Source organism: Capricornis sumatraensis, chromosome X (genome assembly GCF_032405125.1).
Source record: "Capricornis sumatraensis isolate serow.1 chromosome X, serow.2, whole genome shotgun sequence".
In the NCBI taxonomy this organism is placed as follows: domain Eukaryota; kingdom Metazoa; phylum Chordata; class Mammalia; order Artiodactyla; family Bovidae; genus Capricornis; species Capricornis sumatraensis.
The window spans coordinates 87,655,878-87,672,013 of record NC_091092.1 but is presented as its reverse complement, the minus strand read 5'-3'; the positions used below and the strand labels follow the sequence as shown (position 1 = coordinate 87,672,013).

The 16,136-nt window shown below is 38.5% G+C and overlaps 1 protein-coding gene across 1 annotated transcript in view; it reads left to right on the top strand.

Annotated features, from left to right (window-relative positions):
* Window positions 1–16,136, top strand: part of SHROOM4 (shroom family member 4) — a 260,582-nt gene that overhangs the window by 76,075 nt on the left and 168,371 nt on the right. The window lies entirely within an intron of this gene.

The window sequence follows — 16,136 nt, the reverse complement described above, 5'->3', positions numbered from 1 at the left end:
CATCTAATAATGTACTTTAAATATGTACAGTTTAATGTATTTCAACTCTATGTTAATAAGGCTGTTATTTAAACCCAGTGCCTATAATACCTGGCATGTAGTGTTGTTGTTTGTTGTTCAGTCTCTCAGTTGGTTGTGTCTGACTCTTTGTGACCCCATGGACTCAGCACGCAAGGCTTCCCTGTCCTTCACCATCCCCCAGAATTTGCTCAAACTCATGTCCATTGAGACAGTGATGCCATCCAACAATTTCATCCTCTGTCATCTCCTCCTGCCCTCAATTTTTCCCAGCATCTGGGTCTTTTCCACTAAGTCAGCTCTTCACTTCAGGTGGCCAAAGTATTAGAGCTTCAGCATCAGTCCTTCCAATGAATATTCAGGGTTTATTTCCTTTAGGATGGACTGGTTGGATCTCTTTGCAGTCCTGGGGACTCTCAAGAGTCTTCTCCAGAACCACAGTTCTTCAGTGCTCAGCCTCTTCATGGTCCAACTGTCACATCCATACACGACTACTGGAAAAACCATAGCTTTGGCTAGACGGACCTTTGTAGGCAAAGCAATGTCTCTGCTTTTTAACACGCTGCTAGGTTTGTCATTGCATTTCTTCCAAGGAACAAGCATCTTTTAATTTCATGGCTGCAGTCATCATCTGCAGTGATTTTGGAGCCCAAGAAAGTAAAGTCTCTTACTGTTTCCACTGTTTCCCCATCTATTTGCCATGAAGTGATGGGACCAGATGTCATGATCTTAGTTTTTTGAATGTTGAGTTTTAAGCCAACTTTTTCACGCTCTTCTTTGACTTTCATCAAGAGGCTGTTTAGTTCTTCTTCACTTTCTGCCATCAGGGTGGTGTCATCTGTGTATCTGAGGTTATTGATATTTCTCCCGACAGTCTTTATCCCAGCTTGTGCTTCATCCAGCCCAGCATTTCACATGATATACTCTGCATATAAGTTAAATAAACACGGTGACAATATACAGTCTTGACATACTCCTTTCCTAATTTGGAACCAGCCTGTTATTCCCTGTACAGTTCTAACTGTTGCTTCCTGACCTGCATGCAGATTTCTCAGGAGACAGGTAAGGTGATCTGGTATTCCCATCTTTTTAAGAATTTTCCACAGTTTGTTGTGATCCACAACACAGTCAAAAGCTTTGGTGTACTCAATAAAGCAAAATTAGATGTTTTTTTTTTTTTTTTCTGGAATTCTCTTGCTTTTTCTATGATCCAGCGAATGTTGACAATTTGATCTCTGGTTCGTCTGTCTGCCTTTTCTAAATCAGCTTGAACATTTAGAAGTTCACAGTTCATGTTCTGTTGAAACCTCACTTGGAGAATTCTGAGCATTACTTTGCTAGCATGTGAGACGAGTGCAATTGTGTGGTAGTTTGAACACATTATTCTTTGGGATTGGAATGAAAACTGACCTTTTCATAAAAGTCCATAAAAATTCATAAAATTCATAGCCCCAGTCTAATCACAAAGAAAATATCAGACAAATACCAGTGGAGGAACATTCTACAAAATACCTAACCAGTACTTCTCAAAAATGTCAAGGTTGTTAAATACAAGGGGAGTCTGAAAAAACATCAAGAAAAAGAATAGCCTAAAGAGATGTGCCAACTAAATGTAATGCTGTATGTAATGTAATGTTGGCATCCTGGAACAAAAAAAAAGATATTAGGTAAACAATAACAAAATCTTCAATGTTATGGACTTAAGGTACCAATAATGGTATCTATATTGATTAGGTATAATATTGATTAATTTTAGTTATTACAAGTGTACCATATTAATGTTATATTAATAATAGGGGACATTGTGTGGAGGGTATATGGGAATCTTGTGCTATTTTTGCAGTTTATATATCTAAACTACTCTAAAGTAAAAGTTTATTTAAAAGGAAATAGCACTATCATACTTAATTGATGATAAGCTTTCTCATTAAGATCAGAAACAGGGCAAAGATGTCCTCTTTCACCACTCCTTTTCAACATTGTACTAGAAGTCCTAGATAATGCAGTAAAACAATGAAAAGCATTGAGATGGAAGAAATAAAACTATTTGTCGATGACATGATGGTCTATGGCAAAACTCTGAAAGAAGGGACAAAACAATTTGAAGTGAATAAGCAATAATAGCAAGGTTGCAGGACACAAGGTTAATATAGAAAAGTACATTACTTTCCTATATACAAGCAATGAACAAGTGAAACTTGAAATTAAAAACATAATATCATTTATATTTGAAATGCTTAGGTATAAATCAAACTATATGCACAAACTATATGAGGAAAACCACAAAAAGTCCAATGAGTGAAATTGAAGAACTGAATAAATGGATAGATATTCCATGTTTGTGGCTAGAAAGATGCAATATTGTTGAGTCATTTCTTTTCAAATTGATACATAGATTCAATGCAATCTCAGTCAAAATCCCAGCAGATTACTTAGTGAATATCAGCAGATTAATTCTAAAGTTTATTTGGAGAGGCAATAGACCCAGGATCAGCACAATATTGAAGGACAAGAACAAAGTTGGAGGACTGATACTACTTGACATTAAGATTTACTACAAAAGAATAGAAAAATAGACCAATGGAACAGAAAGGAGAGCACAGAAATAGGCCCATATAAATATAGCCCACTGTTTCTTGACAAAGGAGCAAAGGTAATACAATGGAGCAAAGGTGGTCCTTTCACACATCCACAAGCAAAAAATAGCAATAATAATCAAGACAAAGACTTATACCCTCCACAAAAATTAACTCAAAATACATCATAGACTTAATGGAGAATATAAAAATATAAAAGTCTCAGTAGATAACAGAGGAGAAAACCTAAAAGACTCTGGGTAAGGTGATGAATTTTTAAAACACCAAAGGCATGATCCATGAAAGAAATAGTTAATAAGCTGGCCTTCATTAAAATTAAAAAATTCTGCACTGCAAAGACACTGAGAATGAGAAAACAAGCCACCAGGCTGGGAGAAAATATTTTCAAAAAACATCTTTATCCATTCATCTGTCAGTGGATACTTAGGTTGCTTCCATATCTTGTAAATAATGTAAATAATGCTGCAGTGAACATGGGGCAGGGGGTTCACATATCTTTTCAAATTAGTATCTCCGGTTTCTTTGAATAAATACCCACAAGTGGAATGGCTGGATCATATGATAGATCTAGTTTTAATATTCTGAGGAACTTCCATACCTCCATAGTGGCCAGACAAATTTACATTTATACCAACAGTGCACAAGGGTTCCCTTTTCTCCACATCTCCTCCAACACTTTTTTCTTACCTTTTTAATAGTAGTGGGTTGCAAAGAATTGGACACTACTGAGTGACTTGGCCACAGGACTGGAAAAGGTCCAGTTTTCATTCCAATTCCAAAGAAAGGCAATGCAAAAGAATGCTCAAACTACCGCACAATTGCACTCATCTCACATGCTAGTAAAGTAATGCCCAAAATTCTGCAAGCCAGGCTTCAGCAATATGTGAACCGTGAACTCCCTGATGTTCAAGCTGGTTTTAGAAAAGGCAGAGGAACCAGAGATCAAATTGCCAACATCTGCTGGATCATCGAAAAAGCAAGAGAGATCCAGAAAAACATCTATTTCTGCTTTATTGACTTTGCCAAAGCCTTTGACTGTGTGGATCACAATAAACTGTGGAAAATTCTGAAAGATATGGGAATACCAGACCACCTGACCTGCCTCTTGAGAAATCTGTATGCAGGTCAGGAAGCAACAGTTAGAACTGGACATGGAACAACAGACTGGTTCCCAATAGGAAAAGGAGTACATCAAGGCTGTATATTGTCACCCTGCTTATTTAACTTATATGCATAGTACATCATGAGAAACGCTGGACTGGAAGAAGCACAAGCTGGAATCAAGATTGCCAGGAGAAATATCAATAACCTTAGATATGCAGATGACAGCACCCTTATGGCAGAAAGTGAAGGGGAACTAAAAAGCCTCTTGATGAAAGTGAAAGAGGAGAGTGAAAAAGTTGGCTTAAAGCTCAACATTCAGAAAACGAAGATCATGGCATCTGGTCCCATCACTCCATGGGAAATAGATGGGGAAACAGTAGAAACAGTGTCAGACTTTATTTTTTTGGGCTCCAAAATCACTGCAGATGGTGACTGCAGCCATGAAATTAAAAGACACTTATTCCTTGGAAGAAAAGTTATGACCAACCTAGATAGCATATTCAAAAGCAGAGACATTACTTTGCTGACTAAGGTCCGTCTAGTCAAGGCTATGGTTTTTCCTGTGGTCATGTATGGATGTGAGAGTTGGACTGTGAAGAAGGCTGAGCACCGAAGAATTGATGCTTTTGAACTGTGGTGTTGGAGAAGACTCTTGAGAGTCCCTTGGACTGCAAGGAGATCCAACCAGTCCATTCTGAAGGAGATCAGTCCTGGGATTTCTTTGGAAGGAATGATGCTAAAGCTGAAGCTCCAGTACCTTGGCCACCTCATGCGAAGAGTTGACTCATTGGAAAAGACTCTGATGCTGGGAGGGATTGGGGGCAGGAGGAGAAGGGGACGACTGAGGATGAGATGGCTGGATGGCATCACGGACTCAATGGATGTGAGTCTGAGTGAACTCCGGGAGATGGTGATGGACATGGAGGCCTGGCGAGCTGCGATTCATGGGGTCACAAAGAGTCGGACATGACTGAGCGACTGAACTGAACTGAACTGAGTGACTTTCACTCACTCACTCATTCTGATAGGTATGAGGTGATATCTCATGGTGTTTTTTATTTGCATTTTTATTTGATTGGTTACATTAAGCATCTTTTCATGTGCCTGCTGACTGTATGCCATCCTTGGAAAAATGTTTCTGCAGATCCCCTACTCACTTTATAATCAGGTTTTTTTTTTATGGAGTTGTGTGATTTCTTTATATATTTTGAATATTAAACACTCATGGGATATTTTATTTATGAATATCTCCTCCCATTCAGTAGACTGCCTATTTTTTTGGTGGTAATTTCCTTCACTGTGCAAAGGCTTTTTAGTTTAATATATAGTCCCATTTATTTATTTTTGCTTTGTTGCCTTTGGCCTGAAGAGACAGACTTAAAAAAAAAATTTCTAAGGCTTATAACAAAGAGCATGGTCTATGATTTCTTTGGCATCTTTTATGGTTTCAGGTCTTAAATTTAAGTCTTTAATCCATTTTGAGTTTAGTTTTGAATTTTGTAAGAAAGTGCCCCTTTTTCATTCTTTTGCATGTAGCTGTCCAGTTTCACAACACCAGTTATTGAAGATACTGCCTTTTTCTTACTGTATTTTCTTGCATCCTTTGTTTTAAATTAACTGCCCATATAAGTGTGGGTTCATTTCTGGGCTCTATTCAGGTCCATTGATCTGTCTCTCTGGTTTTGTGCCAGTATCATACTGTTTTGATTACTATGGTTCTGTAATATAGTTTGAAATCAGGAAGCATGATATCTCCTGTTTTATTATTCTTTCTTAAGATAGATTTGGCTATTAGAGGTCTTTTGTGTTTATATACAAAGTTTAGAATTGCTTGTCTAATTCTGTGAGAAATGTCACTGGTATTTTGATAAGGAATGCATTAAATCTGTAGATTGCCTTAGGTAGCATGGTAATTTTAATAATAGAAATTCTCCCAAGCCATGAACATGATATATCTTTCCAAGTATCTGTGTCATCTTAAATCACTTTCATCAGTGCTTTATCATTTTCTGAGTATAAGTCATTTACTTTCTTAGATTTATTCTCAGGTATTTAATTTTTTCATGCAATTGTGAATAGGATTATTTTCTTAATTTTTATTTCTGCTAGTTTTTTTTAGTGTATAGAAAAGCAGCAGGTTCCTGTATATTGATTTTATACCCTAAAACTTTACCAAAATTATTAATGAGTTCTTGTAGTTTTTTGGTAGTATCTTTACGATTTTCTATGTATAGTATCATGTTATCTGTATACAGTGACAGTTCTTCATTTCCAGTTTGGATTCTTTTTATTACTCTTTCTTGTCTGATTGCTGTGACTATGACTTCCAATAGTATATTGAATAAAAGAGGCAAGGGTGGACATTCTTATCTTGTTCCTGATCTTAGAGGAAATGCTTTTAGTTTTTCACCATTGAGTATGATGTTAGCTGTGGGACCTTTATTATGTTGAGATATGTTCCTTCTACGGGCTTCTCTAGGGGCTCAGTGGTAAAGAATCCACCTGTAGTGCAGGAGATATGGGTTCAATCCCTGGGTCGGGAAGATCCCCTGGAAAAAGAAATGACAACCCACTCCAGTATGCTTGCATAGGAAATCCCATGGACAGAGAAGCCTGACGAGCAATGATCCATAGGGTTGTAAAAAGTTGGACACAACTTAGCAACTGAGAAACAGCAATGTTCCTTCTATACCTACTTCCTTGAGAGTTTTTATCATAAATAAATTTTGGATTTTTTCAAAAGAATTTTCTGCATCTATTGAGATGATCATATGATTTTTACTCTTCAATTTTGTTAGTGTGGTATATCATATTGATTGATTTGTTTATATTACAGAAAAGGACTAGCTGAATATTCATTTCATTCATTCATATACATTTAATGTTAATTCTAAAATACATGTTGAATTGCATGTACTCTGTTTAGCCAAAATAATCTTGAAGAACAAAGTTGGAGGACTCACACCTCTTAAATACAAATTTAGAAATCAATTAGTATAATAAGACAATTGTGGTACTGGCATAAGGAAAGACATATATAAATAAATAGATACTCTTAGACATCTGCCTAAAAGAAATGAAAACATTTATCTATGTAAAAACTTGTATGTTTTATATTTTTAGCAGCATCATTCCTAATAGTCAAAATTTAGAAATGTTCCAAATGTCCATTAATGGTGACAGAATAAACAAAACATGATACATCCATAAAATGGCATCCTATTTGGTAATAAAGAGTATTTAAGTACTGATATATGCCACAATATGGATGAACCTTGAAAACATGCTAAGTGAAAGAAACCAGGCACAAAAGACTGTATATTTTATGATTCTGCTTATAAGAAAGGCAAATCTAAAGAGACAAAAGTGATTAGTGGTTACCTAGGGTTGGGGGTAGGAACATGGACTGACTGAATATGAGCTCAAAGTTTCTAATTAGATGTGGTGATGGTTGCACAACTCTATAAATGTGCTAAAACCTTTGCAGTATACTTAAAATGGATGGATTTTATGGTCTGATAATTTTGTGGCATATAAATTATATTTCAACAAAGCTTTTCATTAAAAATTATAAATAGTTATTCCCCTAAATGTTACACATTGTCAGAAGACTTCGAATAAGACTTGTCATTATATCTCAAGGGAAATGATATTAATAGAAAGGGAGTGAGATGAAAAATAAAACCTGTTTTCCTGGTATTTTTTATTGAAATCTAGTTGATTTACAATGTTGTGTTGTTTCAGGTGTACAACAAAATGGTTCATATATATATATATGAATATATATATATCTTTTTCAGATTCTTTTCCCTTATAGATCATTATGAAATATTGAGTATAGTTCTCAGTGCTGTACAGTAGGTCCTTGTTGGTTATCTATTTTCTCCTAGTCTTTTTTATGCAATTGGAATTTCAAGAATGAAGTTGACATGAGCAGAAACCTACTGTTCTTAGACTGGGAGAGATGTACGCATGACCCAGCTTCTTATCTAGGCTGTATGTATTTCAGAATTGTACAGTTATATAGAGAGGGAAGCCTGGGAGGTTGTTGTAAGATTCTCCAGTTCTGCCTTTACCTATAAAGTGCTTTTGGTTCATTTTAGTGATTTAATTTCCATTGTTAATAGGGAGAACCCACACCTTGTGGGTTGTGCTGATGCTATAGCAGCTGCTGATGGATGACCAAGGCAAAATCAATCAGAGTGCTGATTGCAGAGGAGCCAAGGGTTGCATCTGGCCTGCATGTTAGGGACCATATTCCTCATGTAGGCTTTTGTCTGACTTCTGTACATTTATCCTAGCTGAAAACCCACTGCCATCCCTCCACAGCCACATTCCCTGGCCTTCCCTGAACAGTACTGTGGGCCCCCTCCCTCCTCTGGAATTTTAAAGAAAGATCTTTTCAGCCTTGCTTTGAAATTTCATTTTCTCTCCCCCTCTGCTACTACTTAACTCAAGGACAGAGGAAATAGCTGCAGTCCAGAGACACACATAATAAAAAAAGAAGACAAAGAAAGAAAGAGAAGAAGCCCCAAACCCGTCCCAAATCTTTAAGAAAACAATTCCCATAGGATTTGGTTTTGAATTGCCGTGCAGTGTGGGGAATGTGAAACATGTGCTCATCAGGGCCCTTTCTGCTTGGAGCCTACCTGACTTCTCTCCTCCCTCCCCAGCTGGCTGGGCTAGGCTAACCCAGGGGAGCTACAAAGCTGCCAGCTCAGAAGATGGAGACAAATGGCAAGGCCCCAAAGGACAAAATAAGACTTGTTACTAGTTTTGAGGCAAAAGCAAGAGATGCAGTGTTCAAGGGCTGTGGGGGTAGATGCTGCAAAGCCTGGAATCCACACTTTGAAGTTAGACTGTGGCTGACTTGCAGTGACTGCTGGAGGCAGCATTTTCTGATCTGGGCCTCTATTTGCTTTACCACTTGACTGTCACCTTGACTGTTACCACACTTTCCTGACTTGGTCTCCCTGCAGCCAGTCAGTGCCTCTTCTGAACTGTCTGCCTACATGGTTGCCTCGCTGCTCAGAGATATGATCTCCACTCCCTTTCGTCTAGTATTTCTCATCTCCTCCAAGAGAAAAACACATTCTTTAACATGATAGATGAGATCCTTTATAAACTAACCTCAACTGCTCTAGCCTTGTGTTTCATCACGCGTACTCATTCTCAAGTAACCCCACAAACTATTTACCATTTTCCTGAAGGCATTTTTTTTCTTTCCTTCATCAGCCCCTTCGCATCTGCTAGTCCTTTAGCCAGGAATGAATACCCTTTTCCTCTTTTTCTCCATTACATGATCTCTCACCCATCATTTGAGACCATGTGCTTACTGGGAGTGGTTTTCAGCTTTTTTCTTGTTGTCAGAGCTCACTGAATATACCACAGGAAGGCAGTGTGATGCAATGGAAAGAACCCAGACTATGAAGTCAGCCAGACTGTGTGATAATGGGTAAATGACTTAATTTCTTCTGAACTTCAGTTTCCTCACCTGTAAAATGGGAATGTACAAAGTAGTTGATGTTTATAAGTGCCAAGCACAGTACCTGGTATGTGGTAGTGCCAGGTACTTGGGCAATGTCACATGTTGTAAAAGAGATGATAGAAAAATCATTCCTTCATCCTCAGTTAGGATTCTATGGAGGCGTTTCCCTCTCAGCAAAATAGTGGGTGGTGTTCTCTGGGACTAGCTTTACCTGGTTGACTTCTTGAGGCTTTCCTGTCTTTGGCCACTTTAATGTCTAAACGGTGTGCCTAAATGGTGTTTTTCAAGTATCCTGCTTTCTTGGGAGCAGCCATCAGCTGCCTTCCCATTCATGTCCCTTGGAAATCTAAATGGGCAGGTATGAGAGGGGAGGGGTGACATTTTAGTATCTCTTTCTTCTCTTCCTCATGTCCTAGTCTTGTCCTCAAGCCTCAAAGAGATTGTCGAGCAGTCACTCCATGTTGGCTTCATTCTTTCCTGCAACGTTCTCCCTGGGCTTTTTTCCGCAATTGGGATTTCAGAAATTAAATTGTCCATGAATAGGAATCTACTGTTCTCCAATTGAGATGGACATACATATGAGCCCGTTTCTCATCTGGACTCTATTTCAGAAATGTATACAAGATGTCAAAAATATACCGCTTGGAACGAGAGCAATATTTATTATTTTTTTTAATGGAAAAAAGATGCCTTGCTTCAATTCCTACTGGAATGTAAAATAACTATGTGCTGATGCTGCACTTTGACAGCATTGATTTAGTTATCCTCAGGGTCATTGGATGAGTGGTGCATGGACACACACACATTCAGAATGTTTTGTTGTGAACTGGGAATTTCAGGCATTCTGATGCCAGAGCAGGGCTTTACTGGATCCAGTCATTCATTAACAATGCTTTATTAAGTGTTCCCTTGTGTGCCAAGCCTTGTGCTACACAGGGAGAAGAAAAGAAGCCAGGGAACCAGAAGTTGCAGATGGAGAAATCTTCTAGAACATAGTAGGAGAGAATAATGGAAGCATTAAGGCAATAATACAAAGTAAATTTTAAAGGAGAACGGGTTGAGGTTACTGAACTGATTTCCTGGAGGGGATAGCAAGACTTGAGCAGGGCCCTGGAGGATGGGGTTGGATACTCTGAGTCACTTGAAGTACTCTCTTAGCAATGCACATTCGAATTAGTATTTGTTTGCAGGATGCGGGAGCAAGAATGATCAGTAATTATTCTGAAGGAGGCTACATGGAAGGCTGAGAGGCAGAAGAACAGAACAGGAACAAGAGGCAGAAGGCATCTTAGTCCTAGTGGGGTACCACTGGGCAAGTCCTTTCTCTCTGAACCTCAGTTTACCAATCTATACAATGGAACTAAACAATACCAGTCTTACCCACCTCCCAGGACCATTGTTAAGAAAGCAAATGAGATAATTGTGTGACTGTGCTTGGAAACGTAGAAAGGATGGTTGGTATTATGAAGGTAGATATTTATATTGCATTCATTCTCCTGTAGCTGGAAATAGGATGACCTCAGTATTTGAATACCTTTTTCTTGGCAGGCCTCTTACCTGTCCTAATTATAGCCTGCCTGCCACTAGTTGAATGTGTATACTTTAAACAGGGTCTTTCATACAAGTATATGTGTGTGTATGTATGTATTCATAAGCTTGCACTGGGATAGGATATTAGAGCCAAGACATCATAAAGACTGGAGAACACTTAGGAACAAAAGTGATATATAGAGATGGGGATTTGTGCAAACATCTTTTAGCCTGTTTAAAGAAATGCCTGCCTGTTTTCCATGGGCATGACAGGGCATGTAAGCCCTATCATCTATTTTCCTTGGTGTATTGCAAAGCCTTTCTCTTTGTCTCCCTGATTGCAGGCTGCCTCAATATAGTTCATCCTTCATACTGCTGCTAAAGTGCTCTTTCCACCCCCCATGGAATTTATGGGGTCCTTGGTGCAGACAAGGTAACGTACATGTTCATTCACATGACATTGAAGCAGGGCACTGAAATAGCCACAGTTCAGTTCAGTTCAGTCACTCAGTCATGTCCGACTCTCTGCAACGGCATGAACTGCAGCACACCAAGCTTCCCTGTCCATCACCAACTCCCGGAGTATACTCAAACTCATATCCATTGAGTCAGTGATGCCATCCAACCATCTCATTCTCTGTCATCCCATTCTCTTCCTGCCCTCAATCTTTCCTAGCATCAGGGTCTTTTCAAATGAGTCAGCTCTTCCCATCAGGTGGCCACAGTATTGGAGTTTCAGCTTCAGCATCAGTCCTTTCAATGAATATTCAGGACTGATCTCCTTTAGGATGGGCTGGTTGGATCTCCTTGCAGTCCGAGGGACTCTCAAAAGTCTTCACCAACACCACAGTTCGAAAGCATCAATTCTTCAGCACTCAGCTTTCTTTATAATCCAACTCTCACATCCATACATGACTACTAGAAAAACCATAGCTTTGACTAGATGGACCTTTGTTGGCAAAGTAATGTCTCTGCTTTTTAATATACTGTATATGTTGGTCATAGCTTTTCTTCCAAGGCACAAGCATCTTTTAATTTCATGGCTGCAGTCAACATCTGCAGTCATTTTGGAGCTCCCCAAAATAAAGTCTGACACTGTTTCCATTGTTTCCCCATCTATTTGCCATGAAGTGATGGTACTGGAATAGCCACACCTCTTGTTAATATTGTGGAATATTTTAATACCAGCTTTTCTTCTTTGTTCCATCGAGACCTCTCCTTCTGCCCTTTTCCCCACTCCTGGGCCCTTTTTAACCTCCTCAAAGCCCAGCATCTAAAGAGATAGTGCCCAGCATAGCAGGAAGCCTGGAGGGCAGCATTTTGTACATTGATCTACATCAGTTCTACTTGGTCAGTGCTCCTGCTGTTCTCATTTTTAAATATTTTGAGGATTATCTCTGCATTCATGGTTCATTTCATCCAAGTTCATTTTTTTTCTGGCCTCATCTCTCACAAGTTCTCCCCACAGATGGCAATAACACTGAAATTCTCATATTCTATATCTGATACAACTGTTTCTCTCAAATATACTAGAAACTTCTTGAGGGCAGACACAGTGATTCCATCACTTAATTTCAAAGCCCAGCTCAGGATCCAACACAGAGTAGACACTCAATACATGCTTGTTTCTTTTTTTTTTTTTTTTTTAGTTTGCATTCTTTTTTTTTTTTTCTTTCTTTCTTTTTTTTTTTTAATTTTAAAATCTTTAATTTTTACATGTGTTCCCAAACATGAACCCCCCTCCCACCTCCCTCCCCATAACATCTCAGTGAGTCATCCCCATGCACCAACCCCAAGAATGCTGTATCCTGCGTCAGACATAGACTGGCAATTCAATTCTTACATGATAGTATACATGATAGAATGCCATTCTCCAAAATCATCCCACCCTCTCCCTCTCCCTCTGAGTCCAAAAGTCCGTTATACACAGCTGTGTCTTTTTTCCTGTCTTGCATACAGGGTCGTCATTGCCATCTTTCTAAATTCCATATATATGTGTTAGTATACTGTATTGGTGTTTTTCTTTCTGGCTTACTTCACTCTGTATAATCGGCTCCAGTTTCATCCATCTCAACAGAACTGATTCAAATGTATTCTTTTTAATGGCTGAGTAACACTCCATTGTGTATATGTACCACAGCTTTCTTATCCATTCATCTGCTGATGGACATCTAGGTTGTTTCCATGTCCTGGCTATTATAAACAGTGCTGCGATGAACATTGGGGTACATGTGTCTCTTTCAATTCTGGTTTCCTCGGTGTGTATGCCCAGCAGTGGGATTGCTGGGTCATAAGGTAGTTCTATTTGCAATTTTTTAAGGAATCTCCACACTGTTCTCCATAGTGGCTGTACTAGTTTGCATTCCCACCAACAGTGTAGGAGGGTTCCCTTTTCTCCACACCCTCTCCAGCATTTATTGCTTGCAGATTTTTGGATCGCAGCCATTCTGACTGGTGTGAAGTGGTACCTCATTGTGGTTTTGATTTGCATTTCTCTGATAATGAGTGATGTTGAGCATCTTTTCATGTGTTTGTTAGCCATCCGTATGTCTTCTTTGGAGAAATGTCTATTTAGTTCTTTGGCCCATTTTTTGATTGGGTCGTTTATTTTTATGGAATTGAGCTGCATAAGTTGCTTGTATATTTTTGAGATTAGTTGTTTGTCAGTTGCTTCATTTGCTATTATTTTCTCCCATTCAGAAGGCTGTCTTTTCACCTTGCTTATAGTTTCCTTTGTTGTGCAGAAGCTTTTAATTTTAATTAGATCCCATTTATTTATTTTTGCTTTTATTTCCAGAATTCTGGGAGGTGGATCATAGAGGATTCTATGAGGCCACCATCACCCTAATACCAAAACCTGACAAAGATGTCACAAAAAAAGAAAACTACAGGCCAATATCACTGATGAACATAGATGCAAAAATCCTCAACAAAATTCTAGCAATCAGAATCCAACAACACATTAAAAAGATCATACACCATGACCAAGTGGGCTTTATCCCAGGGATGCAAGGATTCTTCAATATCCGCAAATCAATCAATGTAATTCACCACATTAACAAATTGAAAAATAAAAACCATATGATTATCTCAATAGATGCAGAGAAGGCCTTTGACAAAATTCAACATCCATTTATGATAAAAACTCTCCAGAAAGCAGGAATAGAAGGAACATACCTCAACATAATAAAAGCTATATATGACAAACCCACAGCAAACATTACCCTCAATGGTGAAAAATTGAAAGCATTTCCCCTAAAGTCAGGAACAAGACAAGGGTGTCCACTTTCACCGCTACTATTCAACATAGTTCTGGAAGTTTTGGCCACAGCAATCAGAGCAGAAAAAGAAATCAAAGGAATCCAAATTGGAAAAGAAGAAGTAAAACTCTCACTGTTTGCAGACGACATGATCCTCTACATGGAAAACCCTAAAGACTCCACCAGAAAATTACTAGAGCTCATCAATGAATATAGTAAAGTTGCAGGATATAAAATCAACACACAGAAATCCCTTGCATTCCTATACACTAATAATGAGAAAGTAGAAAAAGAAATTAAGGAAACAATTCCATTCACCATTGCAATGAAAAGAATAAAATACTTAGGAATATATCTACCCAAAGAAACTAAAGACCTATATATAGAAAACTATAAAACACTGATGAAAGAAATCAAAGAGGACACTAATAGATGGAGAAATATACCATGCTCATGGATTGGAAGAATCAATATAGTGAAAATGAGTATACTACCCAAAGCAATTTACAAATTCAATGCAATCCCTATCAAGCTACCAGCCATATTTTTCACAGAACTAGAACAAATAATTTCAAGATTTGTATGGAAATACAAAAAACCTCGAATTGCCAAAGCAATCTTGAGAAAGAAGAATGGAACTGGAGGAATCAACTTGCCTGACTTCAGGCTATACTACAAAGCCACAGTCATCAAAACAGTATGGTACTGGCATAAAGACAGACATATAGATCAATGGAACAAAATAGAAAGCCCAGAGATAAATCCACACACATATGGACACCTTATCTTTGACAAAGGAGGCAAGAATATACAATGGAGTAAAGACAATCTCTTTAACAAGTGGTGCTGGGAAAACTGGTCAACCACTTGTAAAAGAATGAAACTAGATCACTTTCTAACACCGCACACAAAAATAAACTCAAAATGGATTAAAGATCTAAATGTAAGACCAGAAACTATAAAACTCCTAGAGGAGAACATAGGCAAAACACTCTCAGACATGCTTGTTTCTTAACATAGAGAATACTGGTAGATGGAACCATTCTGTTTGTAATCCTGTAAACTACTCCAGGGTCCAGACCTGAAGTTGGTGCAAGGCACTTTTCTGGTCTTACTACATCCCTCCGAGAATGGTATTCACATTTTTAGTGTTCCTGAATTGGAGGGGAAGAGAAAATACTATTTCCATTATCTTACTATGAAATGGAAATATTTCAAAGGTGTGTCTTAATACCTTTGAAATACAAAGAATGCTTAATATGAGACATATTAAGTCTCTTAATTGAGACATAAAGTCACATCTCTGGAACTTTCCCTTACACACAGCGCTATAAAGTCCTTTGGGATTTGGGGGTGAAAACTGCTGCCCTACTATTAGTAATTGTAGATCACTGCCTTCTGGGTAGGTGTTGGCTTGAAACCTCTCTAAGGGGGCATGAGGCCTATCTGTTAGAAGTGATGTAAATGTTCTTGCCCTTTATTCCTCCAGTGCTACCAGGGAAGACACCAGTTTGTGGGCATGAAGGTAGAGAATACATTACATCTCTCTTGATTTGGTTGCCAGCTTCTGTCTCATTAGCATGTTTTCAAAATTGGCAGTCCCTTGGGCAACAAGCTAACTTTTGTTTCAGGAACCTTTCTGACAGTCTGAGTTCCATCTTCACCACCCCAACAAGAATAGTCCACTGTAGCCAGCTAAACTGTGAGGACTATAGGGAAGACCAAGCTGGGAGAATGGCTGGACCCCATCTTCAAAGAACTTAGTGTTCCTTTGGAAGCAGACCTCTTCCATCAGGTATGACTTAGGCTGCAAGTAACTGAAACTGATTCTAACTGGAAATTATCTCACATAACAGGAAGTCCAGGGAAAGGGTAGGCATCAAGATGGGTTGATTCAGCTGCTCATAATGACTGTCAGCAGGTACTTGGTTTACTTTGTTCTTATCCAACAGAAACACAAGCTGGAATCAAGATTGCTGGGAGAAATATCAATAACCTCAGATATGCAGATGACACCACCCTTATGGCAGAAAGTGAAGAGGAACTAAAAAGCCCCTTGATGAAAGTGAAAGAGGAGAGTGAAAAAGTTGGCTTAACGCTCAACATTCAGAAAACGAAGATCATGGCATCTGGTCCCAT